The sequence below is a fragment of the Protopterus annectens genome, chromosome 4.part1 (assembly GCF_019279795.1).
Source record: "Protopterus annectens isolate FY-2018-M chromosome 4.part1, PAN1.0, whole genome shotgun sequence".
Taxonomy (NCBI): Eukaryota; Metazoa; Chordata; order Ceratodontiformes; family Protopteridae; genus Protopterus; species Protopterus annectens.
The window spans coordinates 907,180,436-907,198,771 of record NC_056734.1 but is presented as its reverse complement, the minus strand read 5'-3'; the positions used below and the strand labels follow the sequence as shown (position 1 = coordinate 907,198,771).

Genomic DNA, 18,336 nt, shown 5'->3' with positions numbered 1-18,336 from the left:
GTTTAAAGTGTTTTTAATCTGTTTAACTGAGTATTTTATTCTTTTGTGAAAAGTTGCAGAATTTTAAGGATATTTGATCATCAACAGGGAACAAATTGTGCTGCTGTGCTGTATTGGAAGCAGTTATATCACTTTTTACTCTACCTTATTCAGCCCTCTAAGAGAATTTGTTTCTCATATTTATATTTGCCAAAATAAGCAGAACAAAGTTAATAAGTACAGTACCTGTTGTGCTTGTTGTAGTTGTAGGACTGCTTGTTGTAGTTGTAGGTGTAATTGTAGTTGTAGTTGTAGTTGTAGTTGTAGTCGGGACTGCAGTGGACATCATTGATTGCAATGTAATGGAAGAACAAAAGATAAGTTATTCTATGTTGGCTAGAGTTATAACATTTAAAATTCTATGCAGTTATTGTATTTATATTATCTAAAGGTTAAGCATAGTGCATCATGTGTGTGTGTGTGTGTGTGTGTGTGTGTGTGTGTGTGTGTGTGTGTGTGTGTGTGTGTGTGTGTGTGTGTGTGTGTGTGTGTGTGTGTGTGTGTGTGTGTGTGTGTGTGTGTATACATAGATAGACAGATAGATAAATGAAATAGATATAGATATATATACAGGTTAGATACAGATATGGATAAAACTGTATATATATATATATATATATATATATATATATATATATATATATATCTATAGGTCTATATTATAAGATTGACGGTTGAAAACATCGAACAACATATGGTCGACACCATATGGTCAATGTCTTCAAACATCGGCCTTATAAAAAGACAAAAAAAAAAAAAGTACCTTAATGGGTTTAAGCAGGGGCAAGCCCCCCTGCACCCCCCACATGGGGGGCTCCGCCACTCACACCCCCCACTACTTAAATATACCAACTCTGAGACCACACTACATTGCAGTAAATGGAAATCTCCCCTTGCGGAGATTTCCGTTTACATGCTCAAGATTCGGAACGTTCGATATTCTCGTGTCGACAATGTCAGATTCGACATTGTCTGCTTTCGAGAATATGATATAGATCCATATATATATATATATATATATATATATATATAAAACACCAATAAGCAGCACAAGAAACACGGCCAGGATCAATCAACAAATCAATGCGCTGTTCAAACTTTTACTTGTTGCAAAATACGTTCAAAACACAAGCAGCTACACAGCTTGTGGTATATACGCTCAAACTGCAAACAGCTGACAATAAGCGATTAACAGCAAAGGTATACTGTTACACTTTTAACTTTCTAGAGCACAGCTTAGTAGCTCCATAACTCCATATCACTCAGACATGCCATACGCAATATATTTTCTATTGAAGCATATACTCAGGCCAAGTACTAAGTAGTACTAAATAGTCCATATATTTATTAAAATAACAATAAAATAATAAAAAGGAAGAACATAGGATAAGCGCTTTCGGGTCACCACCACGACCCTTCCTCAGATCCTTATAACTGATATTGCATCATTTCCTTCTTTTAAAATAGTAGGTTTGCACCAATAAGGCAGTCTATTGCATATTAATGATATTACATCATTTCCTTCTTTTAAAATAGCAGGTTTACACCAATAAGGCAGTCTATTGCATAGTCACACCTACTCAGAGAGGTGTGTCATAAGTGCCTCTTTAGTCTCTGCCTTTTTAAGGTGGGTTTCATAGGGAATGCTGTATTAAGTCCTGGTTTCTGATGTGCTCTAAGCTTCCCAATCCAAAACATTTCCTCCTGCTCGAGTCTGGTGTTAATATCACCCCCCCCCCTTTTTGAGGCAAATAAAATTTTCAAGACTCTAAACATAAAGTTGTGTCCCACATTGTCTCTAATATGTTTCACCAGTGGGTTCTTATAATCCCTTAACCTTATGTCACTTACATGTTTGGACATTCTTTCTTTCATTTGTCTCACAGTTTTTCCAACGTAGAAATTGCTGCATGCGGAACATGTAGCCAAATATACAATGTTCTTGGTTGTGCAGTCAGCATAAAAATTGGTAGTATATTTCTTCTTAGTAGTTGGATGTTCGAAGCAGCTATCAGTACATATATATTTGCACATTGTGCATCTTCTACAAGGAAAAGTTCCAATTCTTTTTGAGGTGACATATGGTTCCAGGCAATTATCTTTGCATAATATTGTTTTTAAATTCTTTGCATTCTTGAAACAAAATCTAGGTTCTTCTCCTACCAATCCTTTGCATTCCTCATTGATTTGTTGATTGATCCTGGCCGTGTTTATTGTGCTGTTTGTTGGCGTTTTAATTATCTGGATCTTCTACAGCACACTCCTGTCGTATTCCGGTGCTGTGTTGGTTGGACTTATTTTGTTTCTACACGGAATCGAGGGAGACATGGCGGAAGGACGAGCCGAAAGGGCAATGGATGAATACACTGGTAATACATATATGAATCATGTGGTACCTCTAAGAGTAGAAGAAAGACAGTTATCAACACTAAGTAAGTCAAATAAATTTTTATTCAACAAAAGTAATAATCCATTATTGAAATTAGACTTTATGGAGGAAGCATTACAGACTGAAGTGACAGAGAACGAGAGAGATAATGTTTTAGACATGAGAAAACTTTATAGTGATTCAAGGGAGATGGAGGATGGTCTATATGAATTAAAGAGACTACAATGGCAACGGCAGCACTTGGAGGCATGTCTGCACTATAATATTGTGCCGAGAGACCTTAGAGTTTTATTAATGCCTACGCAAGGAAACTCTCAGCCAGCACTGTTGAAAAAATGGCAGAGTCTTAATCTAGAGCACAGTCGTAGCTATATGAAACTTTTAATAGAACACTATTTACCTAGAGAAAAATAATTGGTTAAGAAAATAGAAGGTTTACAAGCATATTTGGAACAGGAATTTGATAGTGAAATTTGTACCTCGAAGTTAGAGGAGATATACTATAAGATCTCGTTATATGATAACAAGTTGGAACAAATAAAGACTAAGAAAATTAAAAGGGACAATGCTGATTTTAAGAGAGGGGATGTTTTCACTTGGTCGAGGGACTTTAATAAAGAACAGCAAATATTTAAAGAGAATGAATCATATAATAAATATCCACAGAGAGCTGCAAAAAGGATTCCATCTAATGTAGTTGATGGAAACAAAGGTGAAGCAAATAAGAACAGTGATAGCCCAAGTGCTAAGGGTCATATGGATATTGTATCTACACAAATAATAGTGCAGTCCACTAATCGGATATTGGATACCTCTAGCTCAATTCATAATATGAATAATCAAAGAGAAGGAATGAATCCAGGATCTGTATCTAAGTATGCTATGAAAGATGGGGGTTTTCCAGTACTCCCACTTCGAATAAAAGAAGTGAGAAACAGGAAGGAGATGAGATCATTAAGCAGAGGAAGGAAAAGAAGGAGGTCATATGTAGAGGAACGGTAGATGAAAGGAATAATGAATCTCTGTTTTTTAATCTCTCATCTTTTGAGTTGACAAGAGCACATGTTAACATTTTAAACAAGGGGTTGAAATTTATACCCACGAGAGGCATGGATGATAATGAAGCAATATTAAGTCTAAGGACATTTGGGAGAGATGTTATGCTGAGAAGCATGTACAAAGACAATAAAGTGACTGCAATACATTTGTTTAAGAAACCAAGCAGCTTCATACCACAAAATAATGCTGTTGTAGACACATTTATTAATGTCTGTGAACAAGAAATTATTGATTACTTACAGAATAATAAAAGGAGAATATACAACACTACTAAGGAGGAAAAAAAGGCTTTAAAAATTTAGAAGAGAATGAAGAATTAACTATTGGGCCCGCAGATAAAGGTGGAGGGGTTGTCTTGATGGACACTGCGAGATATAAGGAAGATGTAAGAACTCTCCTGCAAGATGCTACTTCATATAAAGAGATTAGTGAGCATGAGTTAGAAAGGATTAAAATGAGAGTGAGGCTGTACCTGGAGGAAATGAAGGAGCAGAATCAGATTACACTGGAACTACGTAGCTACTTGCAGGTTGAATATCCTCTAGTGCCGATGTTACAGAGCCTGTGTCCATCTATGTGGAACACCACATTAAGAAAATCTTAGAGAAGACTCCAGCTGTATTAAAAGATACAAAGTCATTTCTTCGAAAATTAAGTGAATATAATAATACAAAGAGAAATGGAGAAAAACACCTTATGGCTACTATGGACATCAAAAATCTGTTCACTAGTATCCCTAACAGCTATGGCATTACAGCATTAAGGGATTTTTTACTGAATGAAGGCACATATGGTGAAAGGCAGGTTACAGTGTTGTGTAGTCTGATGGAATTGATTTTAAACAACAATGTCTTCATGTTTGATGTAAATTTATATATATATATATATATATATATATATATATATATATATATATTTTTTTTATATATGGGTACACCATGCGCCAATAGCTATGCAAATATAGTATTGACGCAATGGGAAAATAAAGTGGTTTATCAGGACAACCCTTGGAAGAATTATCTGAAGGTCTATCAAAGATTTATAGATGATATACATATTATGTGGGAAGAAGAAGCTATGGAACTGACAAATTTTCATGCATATCTAGAAGACAGCACAAGCTTCCTTAGATTTACTATGGCATATAGTAACACGCAAATGGATTTTTTGGATGTGCGTATTTCACAAAATGAAGAAGGCATTATAGAGACCAGCCTTTTCAGAAAAGAATGTTGGAAGAACAACATCTTACCAATAAATAGTATGCATCCGAGGTATACTCATAAAAATATAGTTAGAGGACAGTTTCTAAGAACTTCAAGGATACAGTCGAATGATGCCACTATTTGCTTGGCTATGAATGATCTGCCTGAACATCTGAAGGTGAGAGGCTATAAAGAGAAGAAGGTGTCTGAAGTAAAACAACAAGTAATTATGGAGAGACATGGCAAAGGGAAACCATTCCTAAAAGGAGGTTATGATAACATCTATGATGGTAAGAATGAAAAAAAGAACTGAGGATGACGCTCACGCAAACAACAGACACTCAGGGAGTCTGTGAGATTGTTAGAAAAAATTGGAAAATATTAATGTCAAATGAGAAATGCAAAGGATTGGTAGGAGAAGAACCTAGATTTTGTTTCAAGAATGCAAAGAATTGAAAAACAATATTATGCAAAGATAATTGTCTGGAACCATATGTCACCTCAAAAAGAATTGGAACTTTTCCTTGTAGAAGATGCACAATGTGCAAATATATATGTACTGATAGCTGCTTCGAACATCCAACTACTAAGAAGAAATATACTACCAATTTTTATGCTGACTGCACAACCAAGAACATTGTATATTTGGCTACATGTTCCGCATGCAGCAATTTCTACGTTGGAAAAACTGTGAGACAAATGAAAGAAAGAATGTCCAAACATGTTAGTGACATAAGATTAAGGGATTATAAGAACCCACTGGCGAAACATATTAGAGACAATGTGGGACACAACTTTATGTTTAGAGTCTTGAAAATTGTATTTGCCTCAAAAAGGGGGGTGATATTAACACCAGACTCGAGCAGGAGGAAATGTTTTGGATTGGGAAGCTTAGAGCACATCAGAAACCAGGACTTAATACAGCATTCCCTATGAAACCCGCCTTGAAAAGGCGGAGCCTGAAGAAGCACTTATGACACATCTGTCTGAGTAGGTGTGACTATGCAATAGACTGCCTTATTGGTATAAACCTGCTATTTTAAAAGAAGGAAATGATGCAATATCAGTTATAAGGATCTGAGGAAGGGTTGTGGTGGTGACCCAAAAGCACTTATCCTATGTTCTTCCTTTTTATTGTTTTATTGTTATTTTAATAAATATATGGACTATTTAGTGCTACTTAGTACTTGGCCTGAGTATATGCTTCAATAGAAAATATATTGCGTATGGCATGTCTGAGTGATATGGAGTTATGGAGCTACTAAGCTGTGCTCTAGAAAGTTAAACGTGTAACAGTATACCTTTGCTGTTAATCGCTTATTGTCAGCTGTTTGCAGTTTGAGCATATATACCACAAGCTATGTAGCTGCTTGTGTTTTGAACGTATTTTGCAACAAGTAAAAGTTTGAACAGCGCATTGATTTGTTGATTGATCCTGGCCGTGTTTATTGTGCTGTTTGTTGGCGTTTTAATTATCTGGATCTTCTACAGCACACTCCTGTCGTATTCCGGTGCTGTATTGGTTGGACTTATATATATATATATATATATATATATATATATATATATATATAAAGAGAGAGACATACATACAAATATTTGAAGTACGGGCATTAATTCCTTTCTAGCTTGTAAATATACAATAACATGTGTTCTCATAATCCAGACTGTTCTTAAAATATCTAAACTAGTACTTGCTTTAATGTAATTTAGTAGTCTGTTCCACGCATCAGCTACTCTGTCAGAGAACCAATTAGTACACTTCTCATTCCTATAGAATCTTCTGCATAGGTTATCTGATGATCCTCTAGTACTTTTTTGTTAACCCCAAACATTCCCACAGGTAGTTGTCACTAAATGTCCCATATACCTGAATAAGATCTCCTCTTAGATATCTGTTAAGAGACACTGTATAAGTTCATATATTTTAGTCTTTCATAATAACTTACATTTTCACATCCATGGATACATTTGTTATATTTCTGTTGTACTCTTACCAGTTTACTCATGATTGTTTTCTTATAGGGTTTCCATATTGTTATTCCATACTCAAGTTTGGGTCTAATGTAACTAACAAACAATGACTTCATTATTTTTGATGTCCTAGACTTTATAAATCTTTTTATACATAAACCAATTGGTTGATATGATTAGAATGACTCATAGCTGAATCTATCCATATACAAAGGTCCTTAAATGAGTCTACAGCTTCAATCACTGTGTGCAGTATTAAATATTCATCTTTCAATTTATGCCTATCAAATCTCATATCCTTAGTTTTTGATGTATTTATTATGTTTATGCACTTAGATACATAAACATAAGTAGAGAGAAGCAGACATACTGGAAATATATCTATTTTTATTAAATAGACCTTTAATCACCATTAACTTACACTGCAGACTAAAAAAAGGTTACAGCCCAGACCCAGCTCCATACCTGCATATGACAGAGAGAGAGAGAGAATGAGATCAGGTATGCATAGACTGCATTACATATGAGATCAGGTATGTATAGACTACATTACATATGAGATCAGGTATGTATAGACTACATTACATATGAGATCAGGTATGCATAGACTACATTACATATGAAAACGAAAAACCAATAATATGCCAGGTAAAGCACCCTCAACGAAAGAAGAACACAAATGCAGCAAAATCAGAGGTGTGCACCATATGCTGTAAAGACAGTCTGATGAAGCGTTGGGTACAACGTGAAAGTGCTTACCACTGCAGTTCTCTTGTTTGTTTGTATGGTTCTATCATTAAATTTTGGACTTTCATCTACTTGGACTGTGATTTTGTTCACTCGTTTATTTGGATATTTGGACAGAATTCTGTCTTTACAGAATATGGTGCACACCTCTGATTTTGCTGCATACATTACATATGAGATCAGGTATGCATAGACTACATTGCATATGAGATCAGGTATGTATAGACTACATTACATATGAGATCAGGTATGTATAGACTACATTACATATGAGATCAGGTATGTATAGACTACATTACATATGAGATCAGGTATGCATAGACTACATTACATATGAGGTCAGGTATGTATAGACTATATTACATATGAGATCAGGTATGCATAGACTAAATTACATATGAGATCAGGTATGTATAGACTACATTACATATGAGATCAGGTATGTATAGACTACATTACATATGAGATCAGGTATGCATAGACTACATTACATATGAGATCAGGTATGCATAGACTACATTGCATATGAGATCAGGTATGCATAGACTACATTACATATGAGATCAGGTATACATAGACTACATTACATATGAGATCAGGTATGCATAGACTACATTACATATGAGATCAGGTATGTATAGACTATATTACATATGAGATCAGGTATGCATAGACTAAATTACATATGAGATCAGGTATGCATAGACTACATTACATATGAGATCAGGTATACATAGACTACATTACATATGAGATCAGGTATGCATAGACTAAATTACATATCTCCTGCAATTATTTTAATCAGGCTTCAGACATCATGGAGATTTTCACTTCAGTTATTGTATGTGGGAACAGACACATACTATGCCTACAATTCAAAAGGAACTAATTTGAAAAAAAGAAAACATTTGGATTACTTCAGTTAACATTAGTTTATGTTTTGAAATAAAATCTTTGTAAACAACTTTGGATAGTGAATCTATTGTTTTTGGTCTAAATTATAAAGACTATTGATTGATGCTAATTGATCTGTTCTATTATTAACCCAATGGCTGGTGAACATTTTTTTTATTTTAATTAGCTGATTTTAATAATTTCAATCCTGTTCTTAGAAATGCCAGTTTAAGAGTTTTGATTCGTGTGGGCTTACTGTTTTTGTGGCTTTGTTTATGCAGAGTGTGTTTAGTTGTTTTTTTTTTTTTCTGTGACAGTTTGAATATTGTGAATTGCAGTGATTGTTGATAAGCTTACAGTTGTGATGGTTGCTTGATGTCAATGACATTGTGATAAAGTGTTTCATAACATGGGTAGAATAGCAATAATGTGTGTGCTTTTATATGACCATAAATTAAGTTAAATATCTAGCACTATGGGTTTTGGAAAGGGGCTTCATGCCAAGTTAAGTCACGTAAATGATAGTTATGTACTTACCATAATGTTTGATTTTTATCCATGTTCATTTACTTCACTAGCTGGGAGTGGTCCAACAAAAGGAGCAAACATGACAAACAGCTGTCCTAAAACTTGAACAGCTCTTTTCCAACCACCCCTAATTCGCAACCGCTCCCTGTTCCCTCATATTGAATTTGGGTGCCTGATCTAAAATAAAGTAAATCCCTCATAAACAAGAAAGGAAGGAGACCTCAAGACAACACTGAGGCCTACCAGAAGATCTGTTGACAATTTAGAAGGGGGATGGTAGGAGTTCTGATGAAGTGGATGGACATGGATAATCAAGATCCAACATTATGGTAATACATAACTATTGTGTATTATACTATCCAGTCCATCCAGCTCACTATATGTGAAAGGGTACCCAGCTAAGACCTAGACCAGTATATCACGTCCAACTTGTAATGTTTACAGAACGCATGTGGATATGAGTAGGTGGGAGCTGTGCAACTATCATGAAGTGATTGTTTTCTTTGAATAAGAAGGAGGAAGAATCAGCTGCCATGGTTCAGCGAGCATTTGTTTATATGAACGAGATCTGTTAGACAAAGCATGAATGTAGGATATATAATCAAAAAGACATTTGGACCAAAAAACACTTTACAGACCCTTTTCCCAGCCTGATATTGGAAAAGGCAAAAAAATAATGATTGTGATCTCTAAACTGTTTTGTGCATTGCAGGTATTACCTCAGTTGTCTATGAGCATTCAAACAATGAAGGAGGCATTCTCCCCTGTTAAGGCAAGGAAAAAATGGCAGTGAAATGGGGGATTTGTTTAGAGTAGAATTCTCTGGCCACATTCAGTAGAAAGGATGCATTTGTATGCATGGAACTCCCTAGACTTATGGACGACTAAGTAAGGTGGCTTACAAGATAAGGCTTGGAGTACTGAAATTCATCTAACTGAGGTAATATCTGCAAGGAAGAGTGTCTTCCAAGATAAAAATCTGTTTACTGAATGGGTTTGCTCAAAGGGAGGCTTGTCGAATTTTCTATGCAAAGTTGAGATGCCAAGGTGATCTGGGCTCTTTAATGGGAGCTCAAAGTAAGAAAGTGCCTTTTAAGGAAAATTTGCAAATCCTTTGTGAAGCAACACAATAAAATGTATCTCCTTTAGAAAATTAGAGACCATTATCACATTAACATAAATGGTAAAGAAACAAGATCCTGGATCAAAAAGAGATGGTAGAAAGCAAAGAACTGAATGGACTTGGACAGAGAAAGAGTTCAGTCTTCTCTTTTTTTCTGCTACATCTTCAGTGGGCTAGCTGTGCCCACTCTGTTCACCCTAGCTTTGCTCAGGCTCATGCTGCTCCACTACCCTACCGTACCCCCAAATTTCACCCAACCCTAGTACACCAAAACTTATTCCTACCAGTCCCCACCTATTAATTAACATTAACCAATAAATTCTTCAGCCACTCCTGAATACACACTTCATATCTCAATTCACCTCCCCTTCTCCCACCTTTCCCTCCTTCTCAGATCAACCATCACTACCCCATTCTGTTAATACCACACAATAACTACATCCAGACCACTCAAACTGCTTCTTACTTTAATATGTTTTTCAAACTTACCTCACACTTTACTTTAACCTTATCCGATTCAAGTCTCTTTCCCTATTCCCCTTCTGCCAACTTGCTGTTATATCTATTAACTTGCAATTATATCTTCCTACTACCCTTCCATCATAACTACTAACTTGTTATTATACCTTTCCTCATTCTACCCTTACCTATTCCATGTATCACATTACCTTTTCTGCTACCATGTGCTTACATGACATTCACACATCTCCTTTCTCAGTGCACTTTACACTCATCCTCTCCCTACACTACCTAACAGCACTCAATACTACTTCTTTACCCTCCAAGCCCTCAAAAATCACATCTCCACTAACAAACCTAGCTAACCTCTCTGTAAATTTATCAGTCATATCTCCCAGCCTGAATCAAATAAAACCCTCGCAATTACACAAAATAAAAATACTCCCAGTAGACTAGAGCCAAATATTTATACCACAGACTTCAACCACCAAAGTTCAAACTGACTTTACCAAACCATTTAGCAAACTCCACTTTCAGAATTACTGCTTCAGGCTAACCACCCACTTTACCTTTATGTGGAGATGTCCACCCCAACCCTGGACCCCCCTCAATCATTACACTTCACAACCTAGCATCAGCAGTTGCCACAAATTCTTGGTCACATTAAACCTACAAAGCATCCATAATAAAATCCCTCACTTTCATGCGTGGACTGCCAATACTCAACCTGACATCATTGCAGCCACTGAAACCTGGCTAAAACCTTATATTAAGGACTCCAAGTTTCTCCCATCTGGTTTTGCAACCATAAGGTCTGACAGGCCCCACAAAAGGGAGGGGGTGCTGCACTGCTATTTCCCTCGTCCTAACATATAATAAGCCCATACCACAATTTGCCACTGCCGAAATTCTTATTTCGTTCCTTAACATAAACAACTGTAAAAACAAAAATTGTATTATAGTCCTGTATATACTCTCAGGTAACATCATACCCTTGCTGGAGGAAATTCTCACCTGGATTTCCAACAATATCAATAATGAAACCATTATCCTTGGTGACATAAATATTAATTGGTTAGATCTTTGCCCTAACACTCCCACTTTAAACATCAATCTATTCAACTTCACTCAGCTTATTACATCCTCAACAAGACCCAGTAAGAACAATAGTTGTGTCTTCATCTTAGTGACCACCTCTCTGCCTTTGCTGAATGCACTGTCCCCTCATTTCAAAAGCCACACCAGTACAAGTTTACAAGGAACTTAACTGATTCAACACAGTCAGCTTCATAGATACTCTAAAAAAAGATTAACTGGTGCATGTCAAAAACCCTCCCTCTAGATGAGGCAGTCGAGTACTTCAATTCTGTTTCTTAATATACTAAACAGACTTGCTCCTCTTTGACTAAAATGAATCAAAGTGAATCATGCCACATGGATGACAAAAGCCACTCAAGAATTGATGAAATCCAGAGACAAGAGCTAGAAACAATGGTTAGCTAACAAAAAACATCTCGACCTGCTGAAATTCAAACAACTTCAAAACCAGTTAAAAAGACTAGTCAGTATAGATACTAGAAATCACTATCTGAAACTTCAGAATGAATACAAGTCAAATCCAAAGAAATTCCGAAATTCTATGACATCATTACTAAATCCACGTACAAAGAGTCATGTCCTCACACTGACAAAATTCCATGAGAAAGAGCCACTCTCTTTAATTCTCACTTTATTAATGCTACAGCACAAATCACTGCTTCCTTTCCCTAGTCTCATGACTCCAATAACCCTGCTACTCCTTCTAAAATATCCAGTCACACTCAGGAGTGGCCTTAGGTCAACTGGTGCCCTAGGCAAAAGGGCACCATGGCACCCCCCCCCAGGTCACACTACATTCAGTATACCCTCCCACTCTACCAGCTCTAACCTATATTCACGTTTAGGCCCATTCCAACCACCACAGTAAAAAGGCTATGTCAGCTCAAACCATGCACTAATGCTCATGACAACCTACCTAAACAGTACTTAAAGTTAGCAGCTGAGCCCATTGCCTACCCTACAGCCATTCTTCTAAACTAATCTATCCAAGAGTGTTATGTTCCTAAAATCTGGAAAAAAGCTTATAGTCTTCCTCGTCATAAAGGAGACACTAATCCTGATATCACAAATTTCATATCTATTGCCATTCTCTCTCCAGTCTCTAAGCTCTTGGAAAAATGCATTCACACTCAAATTCTACACTTTCTTCTTCATAACCAAATTATATCTCAAACACAGCATGGCTTTAGACCAGGTCACAGCACCACAACTGCCCTCATAACCATAATGGACATAATCAACAGAGCCTGTGACTGACAAAATGGTCTCCTCTCTATTCCTAGACCTTTCAAAGCTTTTGATACTGTCTCTTACCCTCTGCTTCTAAATCAGCTCTAAAACTGGCCTTTCTCTCTTCTCTCTTAACTGGTTCTCAAGTTATTTCACTGACAGACAACAGGCTGTCAAATGGCAGGATTCCATCTCCCCATATCTCAGTGCCATTACCGGCGTTCCCCAAGGTTAAGTACTAGGACCCTTGTTATACAGCATTTTATCAATAGTTATAACTCCTCTTTAGCTCATGGCTCACTTATCCAATATGCGGACAACTCAACAATAGTATGCACCTCAGATTCCATAACTGATCTACAACAACTTATTTAGTCAGCATTCACCACTACCAAGACATGCATATATAACAATCACCTTTCTCTCAACCCTACCAAAAGCAAACTCATGCTCTTTATGCCCCAAGAGACTATCACCTTCAACAAAGTCCAGTTCAATGTACTCTCTCAAAGTAGTACAGTCACTGAAGTCATTACTCAGACAAAACTACTAGGAGTGTTCATAGACAAACACCTAAAATCTGACATACACATATACCATACCATCAGTAAGACCAACCAAAAGTTTGAAATCCTCTATAGGCGCAGATACTTCCTTAGCCCCTCCACAAAACAAGTTCTTTCTACCACTTACCTATTACCTCCCCTACTCTATGGTGCACCTCTACTTACTAATCATCCTCCCTAAAAGCTAAGCTCAAAACCTGTTACAACAAAGTCACTAAATTTGCCTCTAACACCACTTTACCCATCACTGTGTTGTTCTTCGCTATCTCAACTGGCTTGAACTGCCTCACTACCTCTCCTACTTACAACTCACAACAGCCCACAAAATAATCTTTAAATAATCAGAACACCTTGCATTTAGCCAGATTTTCAATACTTACCAACCAAATAGGGCTCTCAGATCCAAGAATCAGTACCATTTGATACTACAAAAAACAATCCTGTCTGCTGGTCATCTTCTATACTCATTCTCAGTAGTCAAGGCCTCGAATGCCCTACCTTTGACCATTAGAGCTACTAAAAATCCTGACACTTTCAAAACCTTCCTAAAAAAAAACTTTTTTTATCTTCCAGATGGAATTGCACCCGCACCTTGTCTCCTTCCCTCAAATCCCAGTCAGCCTCTACTTAATGCAGACATTCATATTTAACATGCAATATATTTAATTTCAGGTGCAATGCCTTGCTACTTATACTGTCAGAGATCTATAGTAATGCAGGTGTATGTGTAACTATTATCCACTGTTAGAAATGTGTATGCATTGTGTAGAATTATGTGGCATTGTGTAGTCAATTCATCTTTTAGAAATTTTATGCAATGTGTTGAATGGTGTGTCATTTTCAATTCATCAACACCACCACTGTTAAATTGCTTCACTTGGCTGTATATAGCCCTGTAATTCGACTCACTTCAATTGTACTCACTTTATGTAATACTTTGCTGTATATACTCTTGTAAGGTACTCATGCCAAATGTATTTCCTTTATGTTATATATACTCCTGTAAGGTACTCATGCCAAATGTATTTCCTTTATGTTATGCTCTTGTTATGTATCCACTGAATGTCTTGTTTTTTGTTACTTGTGGAGCTTTTCTGTTCGAGCCACCACTCCAAATGGGCTCTTTGGCCCAGTGGACTAAATAAATGCAAATAAATAAATAAATAAAATAAAGAAATAAATAAAATGTCCTGTTCTATAGCTTGTGTGTAGATGATTTCCTTAAAACTGTGAGGATGTAGTCCATCCTTGTAGGGAGATATGGGTTCCCAGTTATTAATGAAACTAAAGAAACCATGCAGTTAAATAAAGGGATGTGATATCCAGGTTAGGTGTGCCAGGCAGATAGAAAAAGTAATCCACAGTGGGCTCTAGAAGCAGAGATATCTGTCTGAGGCGAGCCCATAGGAAATGAAAAGACAGTTGATGAGACCAGACTGAGACTATAGGAGGAATTGTTGCTCTTAATAACTTTGCTTTCTAGAGGAATGTCATCATAAAGAAGATGGGGGAAAGGCATAAAGAAGACCTGATGACTATTGTTAATCTACTGCAACTCTTGGGTAATAACCCTATGGGAGTAAACAATAAAATAATTTGCTGTACTTGTAGTTTGTGAGGGATGGTAAAGAATACAGCAAGGCAATGACCAACAACAGAATCAGCCTTGTATTACCTGAGGATTGAGGGACCTCTTGTAATACATCAGGATACACCTGCTGAGCCTCTGTGCTTGGTAGCTGAACCAGAAGGACATGTGCATTCCTATCAGAAAGAGTTGAGATCATCCATTCCTGCACTCTCTTTGCCTCAGTTTCATAGAAGATATGATCTAGTGCATCCTTGCTTGTTGATTTACCATACTGCAGCCATGTTGTCTGTGTTAAGAAGGATTCCTCTCAGTTAATCAAATGCTCAAAATACTGAAATTCAAAATGTTGAAAACTCAAAATATTGAAAACATGTTCAATGCAAGTGATAAGACCCCCCCACACACACACACACACACACACTTCTTATCATATGTATATATATATATATATATATATATATATATATATATATATATATATATATATATACATGATTCCTCTCGTGGCTGCTGCGTGTTCCTGGCCTGCTATCCTATACTCCCACTCTTCAGCTTTTTTCTCCTAAGTTCGCTTTGTCTACTGGCCCAGCCCTCCTGGATATCCAAGACCATTCCCAGGATAGCAAGTCTCACTCTGTTTGCCTGACTCCCTACTGGGACAGTTCTATCTTTCTCCCACAAGAGAGAGTAAAAGGATTAAAGAAAGTATGTAACAAGCTACTATCCCTACTGCAATTTACTTGAGATATTGTTATATCACTTGCCTGGTGCTAGTAAAGGATCCCAGCCAGAATCGCCTGCAGCCATACCCTTCTTACTGTGAACTCCCCTCATACCTGCCTCATCCCTGGCTCCTGTTTCCCTATTTCAGAGCTGCCTTCTTTCCTACACCTATCGATCTGCTTTAGTGGTTCCTCTCCTTACAAATTCAGGTTCTGTCCACTAGGTGGCAGTGTCTACCTATCTATAGCCCCTTTTCCCTCACTCCTTCCCATGCACTACAATAAAACATATAAATAGTCTTCTCTCTCTTAACTGCTAAACAACATGTCTACCCATCTCCACCCCTGGAATCTGCCTTCTCCTTTCCCTCTGTACTGCACCCCAAGAATCCCATTAACCACCCTGCTTACCTTCCTCTCTACTTACCTTCACCAGACTGATTGTTTTTCACACTGTCCTGCTGCCTACCTTCCTTTGGTATATATCTACTACAACAATGTTTTTTTTTTTGCTTAATGTTTGTTTGTCTTTAACCCACAAATGAATGACGTTGTAAACTGCTGTAATCTTTTTGTTACCACTGTTTTTTTTAAGCTTTGTCTTTAACCTACAGATGATAGAAATTGTAAACTGCTGTAATTTTTTTGTAATAGGAGCTTGTCTCCCCAGGACTCCATTGAAAACGGGTTCTTATTGGCCCAATGGACTATCCTGGTAAACCAACTGCAAATAAATAAATAACATATATATATATATATATATATATATATATATATATATATATATATATATATATATATATCAACCCAGGACAGCACAACTGCGGAGAAACAGCAAATTCCCAATTTCAGTCTTTTGAGTTTTCAGTATTTTGGATTTTCATCAAGTGAATGGAACCCGTTTATGACTATCACACCATGAAGTAGAAGATCCTGAAATAACTATGACAATCAGAGGACCCCTCTCATTTACATTATGCTGATGTGCAGAATGGACTCCTGCGAGTCCATGTCCCGTGTATTGTTTGTCCTGCACAATGCAGCCCCACCCTACAGCAGAGGCATCTGTGGCCAAAGGAAGGCAGTAAATACAAATCCCTTGGTGAAGCTACAGCTGTCCAGCCTTTCCCTTTGTCAAGATTTGAGTCTTGTTTTACAGATTCCACATAGGATTCTTTCTCTTTTTCCACTTCTTCTTTGACATCTCATGCTGGGAATCTTCTCAGGAGGAGGAGGACTGATATGACCATTAGAGCTGTCTTTTTTTTCTGAGACATTTTGATGCTCTCTGTTGGTGGTGCTCATGATTTGTGCCAAAAGCAGAAAACTGATAGGTATATATGCCAAAGGAGGTAGTGCATCTGCCCTGTCATGTATTGACACTTACCTTTGGTACTAGAATGTTTCTGTGAAAGATTTCTAACATTTTCAGAAGTGTTATGCTTTCAAACTGAAACTGATATAATTGTTAGTGACAAGGTATTTAGGTGGATATGGGGTCTATATTAGAACATTGAATATTTAACAGTTTGAATCACTAGAGGTTGACCTTTAGTGATCAAACTGTTAAAACATTGAATGTTCAGAAAAAAAAATAAAACAACAAAAAAAAATAAACAAGCCCCCCTGCAACCCCCACATCCCCTGCTACTTAAATATTCCAACTCTGAGACTGCACTACAATGAAGTAAATGGAAATCTCCCCTTAACAGAGATTTCCGTTTACTTGTTTGATGTTCTGCAGTTTTGCTATTCTCATGTCGATAATGTCAGATTCGACATTGTCGGCTTTCGACAATTTAATATAGACCCTATATGGATATGTACATTGAAATAAACAAGACAAGGATACTCCCTTTCCTCTATACTTTTCAAATAACAACAGAAATACTATCATTAAGGGTAGGAACAGTACTAGAACAGGATGGCAGGGTAAGAGATGGAATGGGTTTTTCCTTCCCATTTGCTGATGATTCTATTTTTCTGGCTACAAATAGAGACCAGAGCATATGGCAAGGTAATGAAACAGCCCAAAAGTTCTTAAAAAATTCTTAAAGTAGTCAGTGATAATAAAACTGAAAAAAAGGCAAGAGCATATTTCCGAGGAAATTGAGGTTAAGACTGATGAAAGTAGACTGAAATCACTGCATGCAATCATGGCAAAAAATCAACAAGGAATTGAAGACTGATGCAGATAAAAAGCCCAGGGAATGAAAATGATCAACATCAACAATTGTAGACAGACTTGACATAAAATGATAATGACCAGTTTCAAATTAGTGTATGTTCTGAGGCACACCTCAGTCTCATGAGAAGACAAAAAAGTGATGGAAAGCCAACAGGCATCTATGTGATTTATGTGAAGATAGGGCCTTGTCTAGGTATTGCAGGATAAGTTGCATCCCATAAAAGTGGGGTGAGGATGAGGGAGAAGTTCTAGCACAGGAGACTTTTAGAAAAGAAAGGAAAGCAAAGTGAAGTTGGGATGCTGGCATAAAATAGGATCTTTTGGAAGAAGGTGGCATAGCAGACAAAAATTGGATGGCCAAGAGAAAGATAAACAGGATTATATGAAACATAGTCACATCTGAGCCACAACTGAGAGGGGAGAAGTGAAACTAACAAGGATTAAGAAGATAGCAATACCACAGAGATAAATATCAGTTATGTTGGTAATGTTGTAAGAGAGGGTACAAAATAAAAAGGATAGTA

At 36.9% G+C, this 18,336-nt stretch overlaps 1 long non-coding RNA gene across 1 annotated transcript in view; it reads right to left on the bottom strand.

The window, feature by feature from the left end:
• Positions 1-244: 244 nt before the first annotated feature.
• Positions 245-18,336, bottom strand: part of LOC122801115 — a 67,924-nt gene continuing 49,832 nt past the window's right edge. Inside the window, exon 3 of the long non-coding RNA XR_006364668.1 lies at positions 245-312. This is a non-coding gene — a long non-coding RNA (uncharacterized LOC122801115). The remainder of the gene's footprint in view (positions 313-18,336) is intronic.